The sequence below is a fragment of the Mus caroli genome, unplaced genomic scaffold, assembly GCF_978045245.1.
Source record: "Mus caroli unplaced genomic scaffold, Mus_caroli_1 scaffold_6, whole genome shotgun sequence".
In the NCBI taxonomy this organism is placed as follows: domain Eukaryota; kingdom Metazoa; phylum Chordata; class Mammalia; order Rodentia; family Muridae; genus Mus; species Mus caroli.
In genome coordinates this window covers 33160687-33177233 of record NW_028227261.1, presented here as the reverse complement: position 1 = coordinate 33177233, position 16547 = coordinate 33160687, and the positions used below count along the sequence as shown (strand labels likewise).

Here is a 16547-nt window from a genome sequence, read left to right as displayed (position 1 = left end):
TTGGAAGGCAGAGACTGGAGAATTCCCAGAACAAGGTGGCTTGCGAGATCATTAGCAGTGAGCCTTGGGTCAGACTCAATGAATAAAGCAGAAAAGCAGATGAGGGTGACCCAACACCAACCTCAGGCCTCCACATATGCGCTATGTGCACGTGTACCTACACACCTATGTGCACACGTACCTACACACGTGTGAGCCCACAAACACATGAACACACACACTCACACACAAAAATGAAAAACCATTAACACAGAGTCATATGTACAAGGATACAGTTCTGGGTCTAGTGATCCATACCTGTGACCCCAGTTCTAAGGAGGTGCAAGCAGAAGGACCAGAAATTCAAGGTCATCCTTGGTTGCAAAGTGAATTCAAGGCCCACCTGGGATACATGAGAGAAACTTGACAAGAAAGAAAGAAAGGAAAAAAGAAAGAAAGAAAGAAAGAAAGAAAGAAAGAAAGGAAGGAAGGAAGGAAGGAAGGAAGGAAGGAAGAAAGAAAGAAAGAAAGAAAGAAAGAAAGAAAGAAAGAAAGAAAGAAAGAAAGAAAGGATCATATGTTATCCAAAGTTGTAAGCAGGCATCTGTAATCACAGTGGCAGGGGCTGGGGTATTGTGAGTTCAAACTAGCCTGGATTACATAGTAAAACCAGGTCAAAAAAATAAAGAAAGGAAGGAAGAGAGAGAGGAAAGGAGGGAAGAAGGGAAGAAAATGTGAAAGGGAGAACAAGGGAAAGGGGGAGTGGAGGGGAGAGGAGGGAAGGGGGATATCATACATTTAAAATGAGTCCACCTTGAAATGGAGGGAGCCGGGTCCTTTACTACCCGGAGGAAAGCCACCACTTACCAACACTCATGGGAGCAAGAACTAAACTTCTCCTCAGCTCCACAGAACGTTTAAATTTTTCTGTTACGGTAACTATTGATGCTTCCAGTCACTCCTGTTTCCAGAACAAGCTGGTCCAAACCTCCAGAAAGTGGAAGATAATTCGGGCCTCTTCCTTTGTCGCTCTAGAATTAGCCCACCTCCTGAACTATAGGAAGTAGAAATGTCCTTCCTTTCTAAGGTAAGCCCCATCCCCTCACAGACCTGCGGTCAGAGCTAAGGCCGCAACAAGCCAACAATCTGATGTTAATGCACTCTCTCAGGTCCAGCTCTGTCGCCCTGAAGACTTCAGGTGGTTTCTAGCTTGTCAGCGCGCAGGCCAGAGAGCACTATGGACTCTTAGAAAAGTTCTCCCTTGGAACCTGGGGAACATGATGTGAGTCTTATCGAATTATTCTCTAGGTCAGTGTTCTCAATGTTCCCATCATGGCGACCCTTCAATATACTTCCTCATGCTGAGGTGACCCCCAGCCATAAAATTTTATGGCTACTTCATAACTATAATTTTGCTACTTTTATGAATCGTAATGTAAATATTTGATATGCAGGAAATCTGATATGTGACCCCTATGAAAGGGTCCTTAGACCCCCACACACAAAGGGGTCACGGCCCACTGGTTGAGAACTGCTGTTCTAGGGCTTGTTTTTTGCACCTGGGGACAGTTTCTAGTTTCTCGGGCCTCAGAAACTCAGAAACAAAAACTGGAGCAAACCACAGCCTGAGCCACACAGAAAAGGAGAGCTGTCACCGACGACACCAGTGTAGCAGCGGTCCGCTGTCACAGATGCTTTGCCGCCTTAGCACCAGCCCATCATCTGTGCAGCAGATGCATACATCACGGGCTGCTAAACCAAGTAGAGCTAGGCAGTCCCAACCCTGCTCGCCTAGAGCTTACAGTCTAATGGAAGAAACAAGTGCTCATCAGATAACCAAACAAATGAGTGCATAATTGCACACTGTGAGAAATATTCCAAGGGAATATTCGCCACGCATTCTAGGAGAGCAAATGAAGAATGAGCTGACTTGAAGGCGCCTCTGAAGGCTTAACATTTGAACTGACATCTGAAGCATGAGTAGGAGTTAACCAAGCACAAAACAGAAGGGTGGAGAAGGCACAGTCCCCGCAGATGGTAACACAGGTGCTGTGGCGTTGGGGGAGGGACAGGAACATATTGATGAAGTAAAAGGTCAGCCCAGACCACAGGGACCAAACGGGAGCCTGCAGAGGCATAAGACCGGAGAGACAGGCACTGTGGCCTCAGAAAAACTGTAAAGATGCTAGTCTTCCTTTTAAGAGCCAAGAGAGGCAGGTGAGGGGGTTTGCACAGAGATGCTATGTGACCTGACAGAGGTTGGAGGGGCTCACTCTGTCTGCAGTGCAGACAATAGATTGAAAGGAGCAGGGACAGAAGCAGAAGTGAGTTAGGGGCCCTCCCTGGGAATCCGGGGAAGGATGATGGAGGCTTAGACTGTGGGTGTACAATCAACAGGACTGGGTGATGGGTGGATAACAGGCTAAGAGCAGCTGCTGCTGGCATCTTGTGCTCTCAGCATCTCATAAAACTTGCAAGGTTCTTTTGGTTTTGAACAATGGAATCCCATCTCACACGGGTGGGGTGGGGGGCTGGGGGCCCAGATTTGGAAGTGCCTGAGACGGGAATTGCATAAAGTCAAAAGTGCCCTTGGAAAACTAAAGCCACTCGCAAAGTACAGTATCCATGAGTTTGTTTATACAGCCATGAACAGAAATTTTTAGGCACACTAAAGTTAGAGAGCCGCTGAGCTAGAATAAAGCAACAGAAGGAAACCCATATGCAAATGTCTGGGCATTCAAATCACTTGCCTTTAAGACAAGGACTCAAATCCCAGGGAGTGAATGAGGAAATGGGGAGGGGGGAGGTCCAAACAGGAGATGTGGCAAGAATTTTCTTAAAGCCCTGCCTTAGCTGAAAAACATACCATCTTGGTTTGAACACTGAGCCTTTGTGACTGTAGTACCTATTAGTGTGTGGCCTGGGTGTAGGAGCTGAATCCCAGCATCTGCTCATCTCCATCTCCAGGTCTAAGCTCAGACAGCTCAGATCCTCTGGGACCCTTCTATCAGCACAAAAGTCAAGAACAAAGGACTCTGACAAACCCCCTGTTCATCCCAGCTGAGACCGTATACCTGTGTCACCTGCTCCTCATGCGTTGGTGGGGCTCTGCCCCTTGTTTGTCCACTGCCCGATGAAGCAGACACCATCTGAAGCCTTGCCAGCACCAGGCCAGAGGGAAAGAGCTCTCTCTGCAGGCTTCACAACACGATTAGATGCCCGTGCATGGCACAGAGTCACTTCCATGCGCAGCTCATTGGCCAGACTTCATCACAAGGCTTCACCCAACCACAAGAGGGCCAAGAAGTGCAATCCTTCCATGTGTTCAGCAGGTGCACAGCCAGAAATATTTGACAAACAACACTAATGACTTCCACATGCTCTAAATGTACAGTGACAAGAGAGAGGAGAGACGAGCCTTAATTATTAAGTCTGTGTTTGGATCCAGGACCCTGTGTAACCATGTGGCTGAATAAAATTTGCCCGTTCATGCCCCAGGGGGCAGAGCCCATGCCCAGAAAAATTCCCAGGCAGCATTTGGATGTGCTATCTTGGAATTAAAGAGGAGTCATTAAAGGCTGCTGACAGCCAGGGCTTGTCTGCATATCTCTCTCTCTCTCTCTCTCTCTCTCTCTCTCTCTCTCTCTCTCTCTCTCTCTCTCTCTCTCTCTCTGTGTGTGTGTGTGTGTGTGTGTGTGTGTGTGTGTGTTCATGCATGCACCCAGGATTCTAACATGAGAAGTTGTAAGACTGGATCTCTGTCACCAAAGATCTCTGATAGTCCCTGGAAGTACCTGGCTGAGGACAATGGTCATACAACTGATTCCTTGCTCTCAAGGAACCCCCACGATGATGCTGTGGGAATCAGTGTCCAGTGGTCAGCCTCGGCCTCTTTCCCTGACATCATGATACTCCTCTTGCACAGTGGAACCTAGTCTCCTCCTTCACAATCATGCCTGTCACCATGCTCTCATCAGTAGTGTGTGGCAGGAGTGAAGACCAAGACTTAAGATGACAGTCACTTCCACTTCCTCCCTTTGGGAATCCAGTGAACTGAGTGTAAGAGAGCCAGATTAAGTAATTAAACACCATGTGGATGGGAGCCCTGGAGAGTGGGGAAACACTTGATCCCAGCTTCAAAGGGGCCCCCAGCTCAGCCCAGTCACAACAGATAATGCAGAACTGACTAGAAGAGCCCAACCAACCCATAAAACAGAAAGGAGAACTCCAGTCATTTTAAGTCGCTATTGTCAAGGCACAGTTTGTTACACAGTCACAGACAACTGAAAAACACTCACTAACTAATGTTGATTCTGAGGAGATACAGAGAAAGAATATCTAAGAACACATGAAAAGGTGTTCAACAACTGGGCTCTCTGGAGCAGCCTTTGAAACGGGGGTTTCAAAGAATGAGTTCAACTGGACAGGAGTTGCACTCTGGAGATTCCTATAAGGAAAGGAAGAAAGTCAAAAGCGAAGTTCATCAAGTGTGCTCACTAGAGGATGGGGAGGGTGGGGAGGAGAGTGGAAGAGTAGATTGGAGGTACCAATCGCAGTTAGACAGAAGGAATGCATTCTAATCACTGTGTGGGGAGTTCATTGTAACATGCTTTTAGAGGGAGCTAAGAAGAGAGGCTCTCAAAAGCTCAAACATGATGCAATGATAAAGACATGAGAATGCTAACTGCTCTGGTTTCATCAGTATACCGATTGCATATGTGCTCAAACATCAAACTGTAGCCTGGAAGCAAGTGCGACCATTGGATGTCAATCAAACATATTTATTTATTGAGAAAGATGGGATTGGACTTGCACACGTGATGGTTCGTTGTTGTCAACTTGGCACAAACTAGTCAACTGGGAAGAGGAAACCCTAGTTGACAAAACATCTCCATCAGATTGGCCTGTGGGCTCTATGTGTGGGGCATTTTCTTGATTGCTAACTTCTGTAGGAGGGCCCAGTCCACTATGGGAAGTACCATTCCCTAGGCTGATGGGCCTGGGCTGCACAAGAAGGGTGGCTGAACATGAACATGAGAGCAGGTCAGTGAGCAGTATTCCTCTGTGGGTTCTGCTTCAAGTTGATGAACTGTCACTCGTGTGAGAGATAAAATGAACCCCTTTGTCCCCAAGTTGCTTTTAGCCACAGTGTATCCTCACAGCAACAGAAAGTCTCTAGAACCGCACCTAAGACCAGTGACAGACCTTTGAGTACTTTGCAGCCACAAAGGAAAGCATTATCCTAAGCTGAGTTAAGGAGACTATGCCTTCATCAGCCAGCATTAGCTGCTGGCTATTCCAAGAGAGGTCATCACTTGAGTGGAGGTAACTGCCTGCTGTTTCCCGGTCTCCATGGAGGGATGTGGCTGGGCACACCCAGCAACTGACATTCTCAGCAGCTGAAGATAGAGGTAGCATCCCCTGGAGAGGAAGGCAGGCATAAGAACACAACCCCTTCTGGAGGTGAGCCCAAGGCACTTGAACTGAACTAGAGAGGCTCCCTGTGAAGGGAGGAAGAAGAGCTTCCAGGCAAAGGGAACATCGAGAGCAAAGAGAGGCTTCAGTGTGAGAATAAGCAAAGCCACCGCCAGCAGAACACACGGAAACTGAGATAAGAGATGAAGCAACATCGAGCCGAGAAATGTGGGTCTTCCCGGAGGCAACAGGGACTTACCGAAGAGTTCTAAGTAAGGCAGAGACTGGTAAGCCATCTCTTTCAAAAGATTTCCTCTGACAGTAAGGTGGAAGGTAAACCAGTGAGGTAAGACCAGAGGATCTAAGTTAACCCCTTGCTCCTGCCCACAAGCTGGGCCCCGCATCCTCTTCTTCATGGACAATCAGGTTATATTGCAGTCTCGTCCATGTTACTGGCCTGGTGGCTGGCTGTGTTGCAGTTGCTACATAGTGCATGGTATCTTGAAAGGTCCTTGCACCATTTGCATACACAGGACACCTATAGTCTTTAATAGGAAGAAAGTGAAGGTCAACTGCTGCCTAGGTGACCTAGGGTGTCAACCCAAATGTCTGTGTCCCAGGTATCAGGATCCCCAGCCAAACCGTGACAATTCAAAACAATTCTATTGAAAATTCTGTTTTCTCTGGAAATCCTTTACCCTGATCCTGGGTTACAGCTGTTTTTCCACCCTCCAGCTGTAGGAGAAATTTTTTTGTTGTTGTTGTTTGTTTGCCAGGAAACCCTCCCATTTCCACAGCTCATTATAGAATTAGTGATGAGGGGCTAAAGAGATGGCTCAGCAGTTGAGAGCACTGGTTGCCCTTCCAGAGGGATCTGGGTTCGATTCCCAGCACTGGCATGGTGGCTCAATTGTCTATAACTCCAGTCCTAGGAATCTAACACCTTCTTCCAGCCTCCACGTTCACTGTACACACGTGGTACACAGATATAAATGCAGGCGAAACACCCACACGCATAAAAGGAACAACTTTTAATTTTTAAAAAGTAGTGATGGATCACCTTAGCCTTTCATTGTCTTTGGCCCCAGCCACAATCATCTAATTCTAGAGACTGTCGTCACTACCTCCTCCGAGCCTCTCAAATATCAGAGAGGCTGCCTACCAGCAAATCCGCATCCACCAGTATCCCACCCTACTTCACCACTGCTAAAAGTTTTAACAAGCCACTCAGAGGCCATTAGAGCCTCCACCCACCACTAGAGACGGGCTCTCGTTACCAACAGGCCGGTGGATAATCCAGCTCTAGATTCCCATTTTAGAGTCTGTTTCCTAGGAACCACTCCCAGCACCAACTGTAGTAGTAGGTCAGGTTCCCTAGAAATAGATCAAAGATGGAGATTTGCATGCAGGGGATTTACTGGAGAGTGAAAGCAGGGACATTAGTCAAAAGGAAAGAAAGCCGGACTGGGCTGAGTGAATCCTTGAACCCTGTGCATATGCATCGCAAACGGCAATCCCTTGGAAAGTTCTAGAACAGGTATGACACTTTAGAGATAGACCGAAATTAGGTGATAGTAAACAGTCGGTGAGTCGGAACCGCCTCCTGGGAGGAATATAAACTCTAGGAGAGGCGGTTCCATTTATCAAAAGGCAGTTCTGGGAGAGAGACCATTGGATGCTATGGGCAACCAATGCTACTATCCCTGAGAACTAAACCATAGCAACCTCCTCAAGCCGCATTAGGGAACTCAAGAGGAGAATGGTGGTTGGTATTGTTCCTGAGGTCAAGTGCTCCACTGGGCTTGTCCACAGGAAGTCCCAAGAGACTACGGAAGTGGGGTGTTCATTCAGTGATGTAGTGGGAGGAGTTTCATGCAAGAGCTAAAGGAGGAGGAGAAGCAGGAGGGAAGATGAGCCTCTGGGTCATTCTAATTCTCCAGAATGGGTGGCTACTCAAGGAAACAGTGCCTAAGATAAGTTGTCTTTTAGAAGCACAGCTTTGCCAGGCATGGTAGAGACACACACCTCTAATGTTGGCACTCAAGAGGCAAAAGCTGGAAGATCTCTGTGAGTTTGAAGCCAGCCTGGTGGTCTATGTAGTGAGTTCCAAACCAGCCAGGACTACAAAGGGAGACCCTGTCTCAAAACAAAGAGAGTCTACATCTTTGAACACTACTTGCATTTGCACTGCTTGTATATGCGATAATGTATACAGATACATGTACACACACATACACACACACACACACACACAGATGCACACAGTTCTCCCAAAGCAAGAACTCCAGCTATCTGCTGCTAATAAGCAGATCTCTGTCTGAAACCACGTCTTCCTGCACACCTGTTGACCGCAAGTGCACCAGCTGGAGTCCCAGCTCCACGTTCAAGTCTATGCAGACTCCTGGGAGCAAGAGTGATGTCACCAAGAGCAACCAGCCTTCACTGATCACCAGCTAGCTACGTTTACAAGTTTGTTCATTCCTCCTCCTAACCCCATGAGACAGGTGCCTCTATTTACCCATTTCCCAGAGAAGGAAGCAAAGGTTCCAAGGAGTGAGACCATTTGTCTGTGGTTTGTGCAACTGGTTGGTGTCAGAACTGGAACCAAAATTCCAGTTAGGGTGGTGATCAAGGCAAATAAGGACACTGAGGATTGAACCAGCAGCTGATACAGTGGCACATGCCTTTAGACCCAGCACTCGGGAGGCAAAGGCAGGAGGATATCTGAGTTTGAGGTCAGTTTGGTCTACAAAGCAAATGCCAGAATAGGCAAGGCTGTTATACAGAGAAACCCTGTCTTAAAAAAAAAAAAACAGAGACAGAGAGACAGAGAGAGACACAGAGACACAGAGAGACATAGAGAGAATATTGAACTGGCTCATTCGTTCATTCATTCATTCATTCAGGAAACATTTATGGAGGACCTACTGTCCCAAGCACTTGAGAAACCTCATGCAGCTGTAGCCACAGACAGCCGTTCCCTCATGTAACTCCCTATAGAGCGGGAAAGAAAAAAGAAATAATGAATATAATATGTCAATACTCATTTGAATATTTTAAATGTATAATGGATTCTCTGGTCTGCCCCAGTTCCCCACTTTGGAACTGAGACTCCTCTCCCTTGTTATGGGAGTGTTGGTGGATGGCCATTCAGCAGTCTCTCTGCAAAACTGCTCTGAAAAGGGAGCTGCTTCACCTACAGCTACTCCCTTCCCTAGGAGAGCCTTCATCCCATGTCTGGTCAGTAGAGAATCACAAATGCCCATGCCCTGTCTTAATGCCTAGCCGCTTTGAAAGCTCTCCTGGATCCCAGGTCCCTGAACATCAGCTCCAGCCTTTGCTGTGACTGCATCAGATGGCAGCCCTTCCTCTGTCCTGGGCTGCTTCCTTCACAGGTCTGAGAGCCTTTCCTAGTACACTCCCTCCAAGGGAAATTCTCTATCACAGTCTCTTTCTCTGTGTATTCAACCTGCTATGGGAAGGGTATCTTCTAGGGGAGGGAGAGGATGGCAAGAAAAGAAGCAAAAATCAGCAGAGGAAGAAGGATCAGAGGGCAGGGCCCCATAAGGCAGCAGGCTGTGAAATCAAAGAAGATACTTGAGACAACCTCATTAAGAAGTGATATTTGAGCAAAGACTTGAAGGTGGTTGTAAGGGAGTTACCCACGTGGAAACTAGGTGGGAAAACATCGGGATGACCATGGTGAGATGGGATGACACAGAACAGTGCACATAAGAACTTGCTGGCCACTATAAGGTCCTCCGGAGGACCTGGTCTGAAATGAACCCTCCCCAGACTTCTATAGAGACCAAGAGCAGAAGCAGAGCCACCTGCCTGGAAGTCACTGCAGAGAGCCAGCTGAGGAGGACGCACCAGGGTGGCAGTGACCGGTGGCAAAGGGGGCTCAGAGGTACGCTTTTAAAGTGCAGCCTACATGTTTGGCCAATGACTGGGTGCAGGAAATGAAGAGAACACAGGACCCAAGAATAACCATGACCTTTTCTTGTCCTGAGATGGAAGGTCTCACCAAGACCTCAGACAAGGAAAAACCCACTGGAGAAGGTTCAGAGGAGACCTGATGTGAAAGCTGTTGTAGTTGAAATTGACAGAGTCACACCCATAGCACAGGAATGCTACCCAGCTGAGGGACAAAGGCTAGTGTTCCAAATGGGAATGACAGATGGGGGTCAGAGGCACAGTGGAAGTGGGCACAGGGACCCGGCTCTATAATTCCATCCCATGATGTTCCAAGACTCACAACAAGCTCCTGTGACCTCTCAACTATGCCAGGGGCCGGCGAACATATACGCAGAGAAGGTTCAGTGTGAAAAGTGTCCAAGTGGACATTTGTGACTCAGATGAGGGCTCAAATGCTGTGTCCCTGCATATGGAGGTTGTGTGTCTGTCTGTCTGTCCATATGGCCATAAAAATCCAGCACCTTGCAATGTAAATAAGGAGATGATGCCAGCCCAGAGCCTGGTACCCAGTAGTCTCCCATTGTTATGGAATGTGTAGAGTAAGCAATTAGCTGCTGTTGGTATTTAAAACATCAACAAATGCTCCTTGCCTGCTCTGAACCACATGGGTCCCCTTAAAGTCTTGTACAAATGACTCTAGAACATGAAGGTGCCTGAAACTCCCAAGTGCCCAGCTCTTCCCTGCTGTATCTGCCCAAGTGGGGGAACTCCTGTCACTGCTCAGGAGGGCGGAGAGTTAACTCTCCTTTTGCCATTAAACATAATCAGGGAGAAATCTGTGTGAAGCTTGGCGCTCTGGCCGGTAAGTGATTCCCCCAGAACAACAGATAAAAGCCCGGCACTAAAGTGCAGCCAGAAACGATGTGTAATTGCCATGAAAGAATCTTTGAATCTACACGCTGCTTTTAACTTGGGAGGCTTAAATTACAATTAATAGTTCCCTTGTAGGAGGGGGGATGCAGAGGTGGGGGTGGGGGAATAGAGGAATTCGAGGCCCTTGAGCTCAGAGCCCCAGGCTCCATCTAAGCGCTTCAGTGTTGGGAGGGGGTGGCTAAATAGTACAGAGAGAGGAGAAAACTAAAAGTGTAGCTTTCTCGGGGTCTCAGGAACCCTGATGGGTTATATTTCTTTTTTTTAATTTATTATTATATGTAAGTACACTGTAGCTGTCCTCAGATACTCCAGAAAAGGGTATCAGATTTCGTTACGGATGGTTGTGAGCCACCATGTGGTTGCTGGGATTTGAACTTGGGACCTTCGGAAGAGCAGTCGGTGCTCTTAACCACTGAGCCATCTCGCCAGCCCGGGTTATATTTCTTACAAGCTCTAAACATACTGCTTTCGGAAGAATTTCCTGGGTACTCCTGAGCGGTGGAGCCCCTCCCAACAGTACCCTGCAATGTTGCAAATAGCCAGAACCCACTGCCCCCATTTTGCAGATGGGGAAACTAAGGAGACCCCTGGAGTATAGCTAGTCTACCTGCAATTTCCCAAACTAGGAATGTCCTGGGAGCTCCTTCCTCCCACGATATCCTAGGGTAAACATGTTCAGAGATGGAAGGGTATCTGTCTGCTTCCATACCATAGGATGAACTCAGCCCACTTGCTTGTTGGCCGGTCCTTTTTTTTAAGCACCTAACCAATGAGCCAGATTTGGGGTTGGGGTGTGTAGCTCAGTGATAAGGCCTGTGCCTAACATCTGTAAGGGCCTAGGTTCCAACACCAATACTACAAAAATAAAATGAAAATAAAAAAGGATAATAAGAACCAGGTAGTAGCCGGGCGTGGTGGCGCACGCCTTTAATCCCAGCACTCGGGAGGCAGAGGCAGGCGGATTTCTGAGTTCGAGGCCAGCCTGGTCTACAAAGTGAGTTCCAGGACAGCCAGAGCTACACAGAGAAACCCTGTCTCGAAAAACCACAAAAAAAAAAAAAGAACCAGGTAGTGAGTGATGCACGCCTTTAATCCCAGCACTCAAGAGGCAGAGGCAGGCAGATCTCAAGTTCAAGGCCAGTCTTGTCGTCTACTACAGAGTGAGTCCCAGGACAGCCAGGGCTACGCAGATAAATCCTGTCTCAAACACAGCCCACCAATAAAAGATGACAATAAGAATAATTTGCTGAGCCATTCAGCCCTTCCCCTCCCCCAACACCCTCCTCCCATGGGCCTCTTGTGCTCCCCTGAGGAAACCTTCAATGTCATCCTCAGACCTGGATCAGTCCCCGATATCTTTGTCTGACTCAGTCTAGGTGTCCCCTTCTGTACTTTATGCCCACCCCACCCCCTCTCTCTATTGGGTAAAGCCATTAGGCCCAAGGCTGTAGACAGCTTCTATGGAGGAGCTGCAGTTAGGCACAATCAGAGGCCAATGTGCTCCTTTAGCTATCCACCAGGAACGGAGGGGTCTGGTCTTCAGAAGACACCACCAACACTGTGAGAAGGGGCCCAGAGGAGCGACCACACCATTCATTCCCAGAGCTTGCTGAGGGACTCCGACTCTGGTGTCAGTGGGAATTCTGAAGCTCCCGGTACATGAGCTCATGCGTGGCCGAGTGCCCAGCCCTGTGCTTCACGGCTTTGGAATGTGTTTTCTAGGCTGGCCTGCCTTGCTCCCCCCATCTCGCCACAGCAAGGGCTGCTGTCTGCTCTCGGCTCTTCAAAGCCAGGCAAATTCCAGAAAGGGTTTTTTATTTTTCTAATACTTACCAAGTCTTGGGTGTGTAGTGTGTGTGTGTGTATGTGTGTGTGTGTGTGCACTCGAGCAAGCACATGCATGCATGCACACATGCAAGCAGTATGCATACAAGCACCCAGGTCTTGCCCAAGGGGCAAAGCCCCTGTGTATGTGCATGGCCGAACCTGTGTGCACCTGTCTCCAGGCATGAGTAGACACCATGGGCATATCTGTGTGTGCTTGTGTATGTAGTGCGTGTATTCTGTGCATGAGTAGTTTTAAAGGAACGCAGTGGGATCCGCTTGGGGCCCTGTGTAGCTGAACCTTATTTATAGCTCTCCTCTGTCTGCTTCGTTTCCTCTAACTTCCCTGCAGAATGATATGAATGAAAATGACACTATTGACTATCTGGGTAACCATAAAAGACCTTATAGAAATAAGATTTTTATAGTTTGAGGACTGGGAGAATCAAAAGACTAAGAGTTATGGACTCACAGGAGAGGAGAGAATCAAGCCAAGGCGGTCGGAGGGGTCCCTGGGTGGATCGTCTGTGGGTTTTTTTTTTAAAACAAACTCATATAAATAAAGTGATTGTCTTGAAAGAGTTATGGGAGCCCTGAAGCTGGGCAATATCCCTCCTGCAGAGGCGGAGGGCAGTTTGCTCTCTGCCTGAGAGGAAGCCCTCCGCTTTAGCTGAGTTCCTGCTCCTGGCCTCCCCAGAGAGGTAGAAGAGGCAGCCACAAGCCCGACGCTGCCCTTTTGTCTCCTGGGGACCTACAGGATTTGACACATTAGTTGTTGAGCTCCCCACCAGCTCTGTGCCCTACACTGGGTGCCAACCCTGAGATCAAAACTACAGGATCTGTCCTTCCAGACTTAAGCAGAAAGGCCCCTACGACCCCAGGAAGGCACAGCATTTAAAACATTCCCTCTGCACCCACCCCCGGCTCCCTAGGAAGCTACAAGCACAACCCTGGAGACACCATGATCCATCTACCTCACCAAAAATTCCAAATCCAGTACCGATAAGCTTCAGCAACGCCCACTTAGAATCTGTATTTTCAGAAAGGAAGCAGAGACACCCTGCCCCCCTCAGAGTTTAAAAGACATGCCCACAGTCGATCGGTACGTGGAAACCAGGGTACACTCACCTACCCAGGAAAACAGGTACAGACAGGAGAGAGAGGTTCTGAAGCCTGGTGATCAAAATTCAGATTTTGGCCAGGTGGTAGTGACCCACACCTTTAATCCCAGTGGGAAGCAGAGGCCAGCCTGATCTACAGAGAGTCCTAGGGCAGCTAGAGCTACACAGAGAAACCCTGTCTTGAGGGAGAAAAAAAAAGAAGAAGAGGAGAGGAGAGGAGAGGAGAGGAGAGGAGAGGAGAGGAGAGGAGAGGAGAGGAGAGGAGAGGAGAGGAGAGGAGAGGAGAGGAGAGGAGAGGAGAGGAGAGGAGAGGAGAGGAGAGGAGAGGAGAGAAAAGAAAAGAAAATTCTGGTTTTGTTCATCCCCCCAATGTAAGTGCCGGGCTCTGGGTACACAGAACAGAATTGTTCAGTTGGAGCCCTAAGGGGGAATCACCTGACCAGCAGGAGGGGGACACTCACTAGCACGAGGGTCATGATACAGGCTAGTAGGCCTGACTGCACAATTGCCCAGGGAACACAGTCGGCCCTGATCAGAAAAGCTCTCCACAAGTTCCTGAAGTGCGCCTAGGAGCTTGTTACAAAGAGGAGGAAAAGGAACAGGGGGTGGTAAACTCCAAGGCCCCTGAGGTAAGGGGATGCATGGCAGATTTGCCACCTTGCTCAAGTCTTCATGGGATTGTTGGCTAATTCAGAATGGACTATTGGGGGCCATTCGTGAGTCACAGAAGAAAAGTGGTCCGAGCCAAGGGTCTAGGCAGTGGTGGTGACATCAGACAGGGTCACATTGGAAGTAGAAAGCCAAGGAGAGGAGAGGACAGGCTCTCGCCCAGCGCTGACTAGGTCTGAAGACTAACCTAGTTCTGCCAATGGGTTTCCAAAGAGCAGAAGGATGCCTTTTCTGACTATTCCCCAACTCTGTCTTCTCCTGCCAATCTCCCCATCTCCATCCCTGCCCAGGGCGGGGGCAATACTAGGTCCTGATACCCACACCCTCCCATCTGGAAACAAGCAATTCTGAAAACTGGAATGAAGCCATGCCACCTGACCAGGAAGCCCACTAAGAAGCAAGACACAAGGTCTCAGAAGTCCTCCCGACTCCTCTCCTCTCACTGGGAACCTAAGGACATACAGAGAGGGCCAAGGCTTGCCCACAGCGTGTCTCACTGCCCAGATTCCTCCGAAGGGATCAATTTCCCTCCATCCTGACCTTGGTGGAGAGGCATCCCGAGTTCCACCCCAGGCCATTAGAGAGCAGTGAAGGTGGAGACATGAGGAGTCCCAGCCCCCACTCCTTGCTCTGGACTCTTCCAACAGCACTGGGAAGAGCAGCCAGCGCTGTCAGCCCGGCCAGAGCTGTCTGAATCAAGGGCAGCTGAGAGGGGCTGGATTCACACCAACTCTGCAAGTCTGCAAGGAGGGTTTATGGCTCTTGATTACACTCAGCAGGGAGGCCTTCTTACTGATGAGAGAGAAATATTCAACAACCTGTCTTTGCAATGTGCTGATCTGTGGGGTGGGGGGTGGGAGGGGGGAGACCAGAATGATTTATGATTCATGAGTGAGGAGAAGAGGATTTTTCAGTTCAGGGCTCCCCTAAACCTTCTGATACTTCCTTTCTCTTTATTTATTTATCTATTTATTTGCACTGGTGTGCGATGCTGTCCCAGGCAAAATTCTCCCTGGGGTCTCTTGCAAGCAGCGAATGTGACCAGTAGGACACAGGCTGAGAAGAGGGGATGGCCCTTCTGGCCCTGGCTCGGCACTGGCTCAGAGAGAGACAGGACCATTGCCTCTCCCCAGTCTCCAGCCCTTGCCACTTCACCTGGCCCACAGTCAGTCCCAGGAAAGGAGCGAGCAAATGGAGCGAATGGAGGGCTGGATGGAGGACTATTATCACCTCTGGGTCGTGTCCCCGCCCCCCACTTGTATCACGGCAGCACCACTGGTCCTTTTTGGATGAATACGTTCTATGTAATCGATCGCACACACAGAGAGCACCTCCCTCTGTCTGCTACCACTGAAGCGCTCAACGATCAGATCACACCGTGCGCGATGCCCTCCCCTCCCCCATGGGGTGCCGAGGGAGAGCAGAGTTGGTTTTGAGATGACCCTTTTCGTCTTCCCTTAGTAGTCTATGAGAATTTTAAGGCCAGAGGATGGTCATGGAGAGTGTGCAGAGAGCGAAGGGGAGGCCTGTCTTTCCACAAGAACTCTGAGCTCTTCCCTCCCCAAACATCAGAAAGAAATGGAAGAGGCTACTTCTAACACCCACACCTTTCACATCTCTGTTCAATGGCCCCAGTGTTCTCCTATAGCCCAGCAGCGACCTCTGCACTTACTGCCTCAGTCTCCCAACTTGGGGGCAGGGATCAGCCCAGAAGGTAAAGAAGACACAACGTCTTTACATAGCCAGCAGTACTCCAGTCTCCAAGATGTGTCCTGGTCTAATGTCTTTACATGGCCAGCAGTACTCCAGTCTCCAAGATGTGTCCTGGCCTCCTGTCCCATTAGGAGGACAATGAGGGGTGGGGCGGGATGGTGAGCTTGCTATTCAAGCAGCAGCGGCCTCCTGTCCCATTAGGAGGACAATGAGGGGTGGGGACCCCTCAACCTCACCAGAGATGGATGCAAGATCTTCAAAGCCGGGAAGCTGGTGTCTGCCAGGGGACGAGGACACTGAGTATCTTGCAAGCCCAGAGGCAGGCTAGGTCAGCAACTGCTCACCTCTCCAAGGGAACCAGGGGTCAGCAGGGAGCCACCTACCGTGTTTGCCTGACCCTCGGGCTGCTGACAACCCTGTCAGGACGCTTCACTTGCCCCTGGCTCTGCACAGAAAAGGGTCGGGGGAGGGGGCACCGGGGGTGGGGGGCGCCACAGGGACCATACCCGCACCGCGAAACTTTACGTCGTAAAGTTAATCCACTGAAGCGTAGCCCAAAATAAGCGCACTGCCTAATGTGCCGGGAACTGCCGGTCGCAAGGCCAGACTGCAAGCGGATGTCTGCGCATCTCCGCCCGCCCGCCCGCCCGGAGCCTGCATTTAGCGCCAGCGAGGGAGTCTGGGCTGGAGCGCTGCTTTCACACCGACTCGAGCCGCGAGTTTATGGATCTTGATTGCACCCAGCAGGGAATCCTTTTTAGTGATGAGAGAAAAAATATTCAACAACCTGTCTTTGCATTGGGTGTGTTGGACACACTTCCCTGCTTCGGAATCAGACATATGCGGGTTGTGGGAGTAGAGCTGCTGTCAGCAGGCCAGAACGCGCCTCTCCTCCCCTCCTCTCTCTTCTCCTCCCGCATCCCCGGGCAGGGGGCGGGGAGCGAGGGGCTGGTGCGGCCGGTCCCCGGCCACGCG

The 16547-nt window shown here is 49.5% G+C and overlaps 1 long non-coding RNA gene across 2 annotated transcripts in view; it reads right to left on the bottom strand.

Annotated features, from left to right (window-relative positions):
- Positions 1-15683, bottom strand: part of LOC110293669 (uncharacterized) — a 46736-nt gene extending 31053 nt beyond the window's left edge. For both annotated transcript variants that reach the window (XR_002377832.2, XR_002377833.2), the window contains exon 1: positions 15532-15683. This is a non-coding gene — a long non-coding RNA (uncharacterized LOC110293669). The remainder of the gene's footprint in view (positions 1-15531) is intronic.
- Positions 15684-16547: the final 864 nt, after the last annotated feature.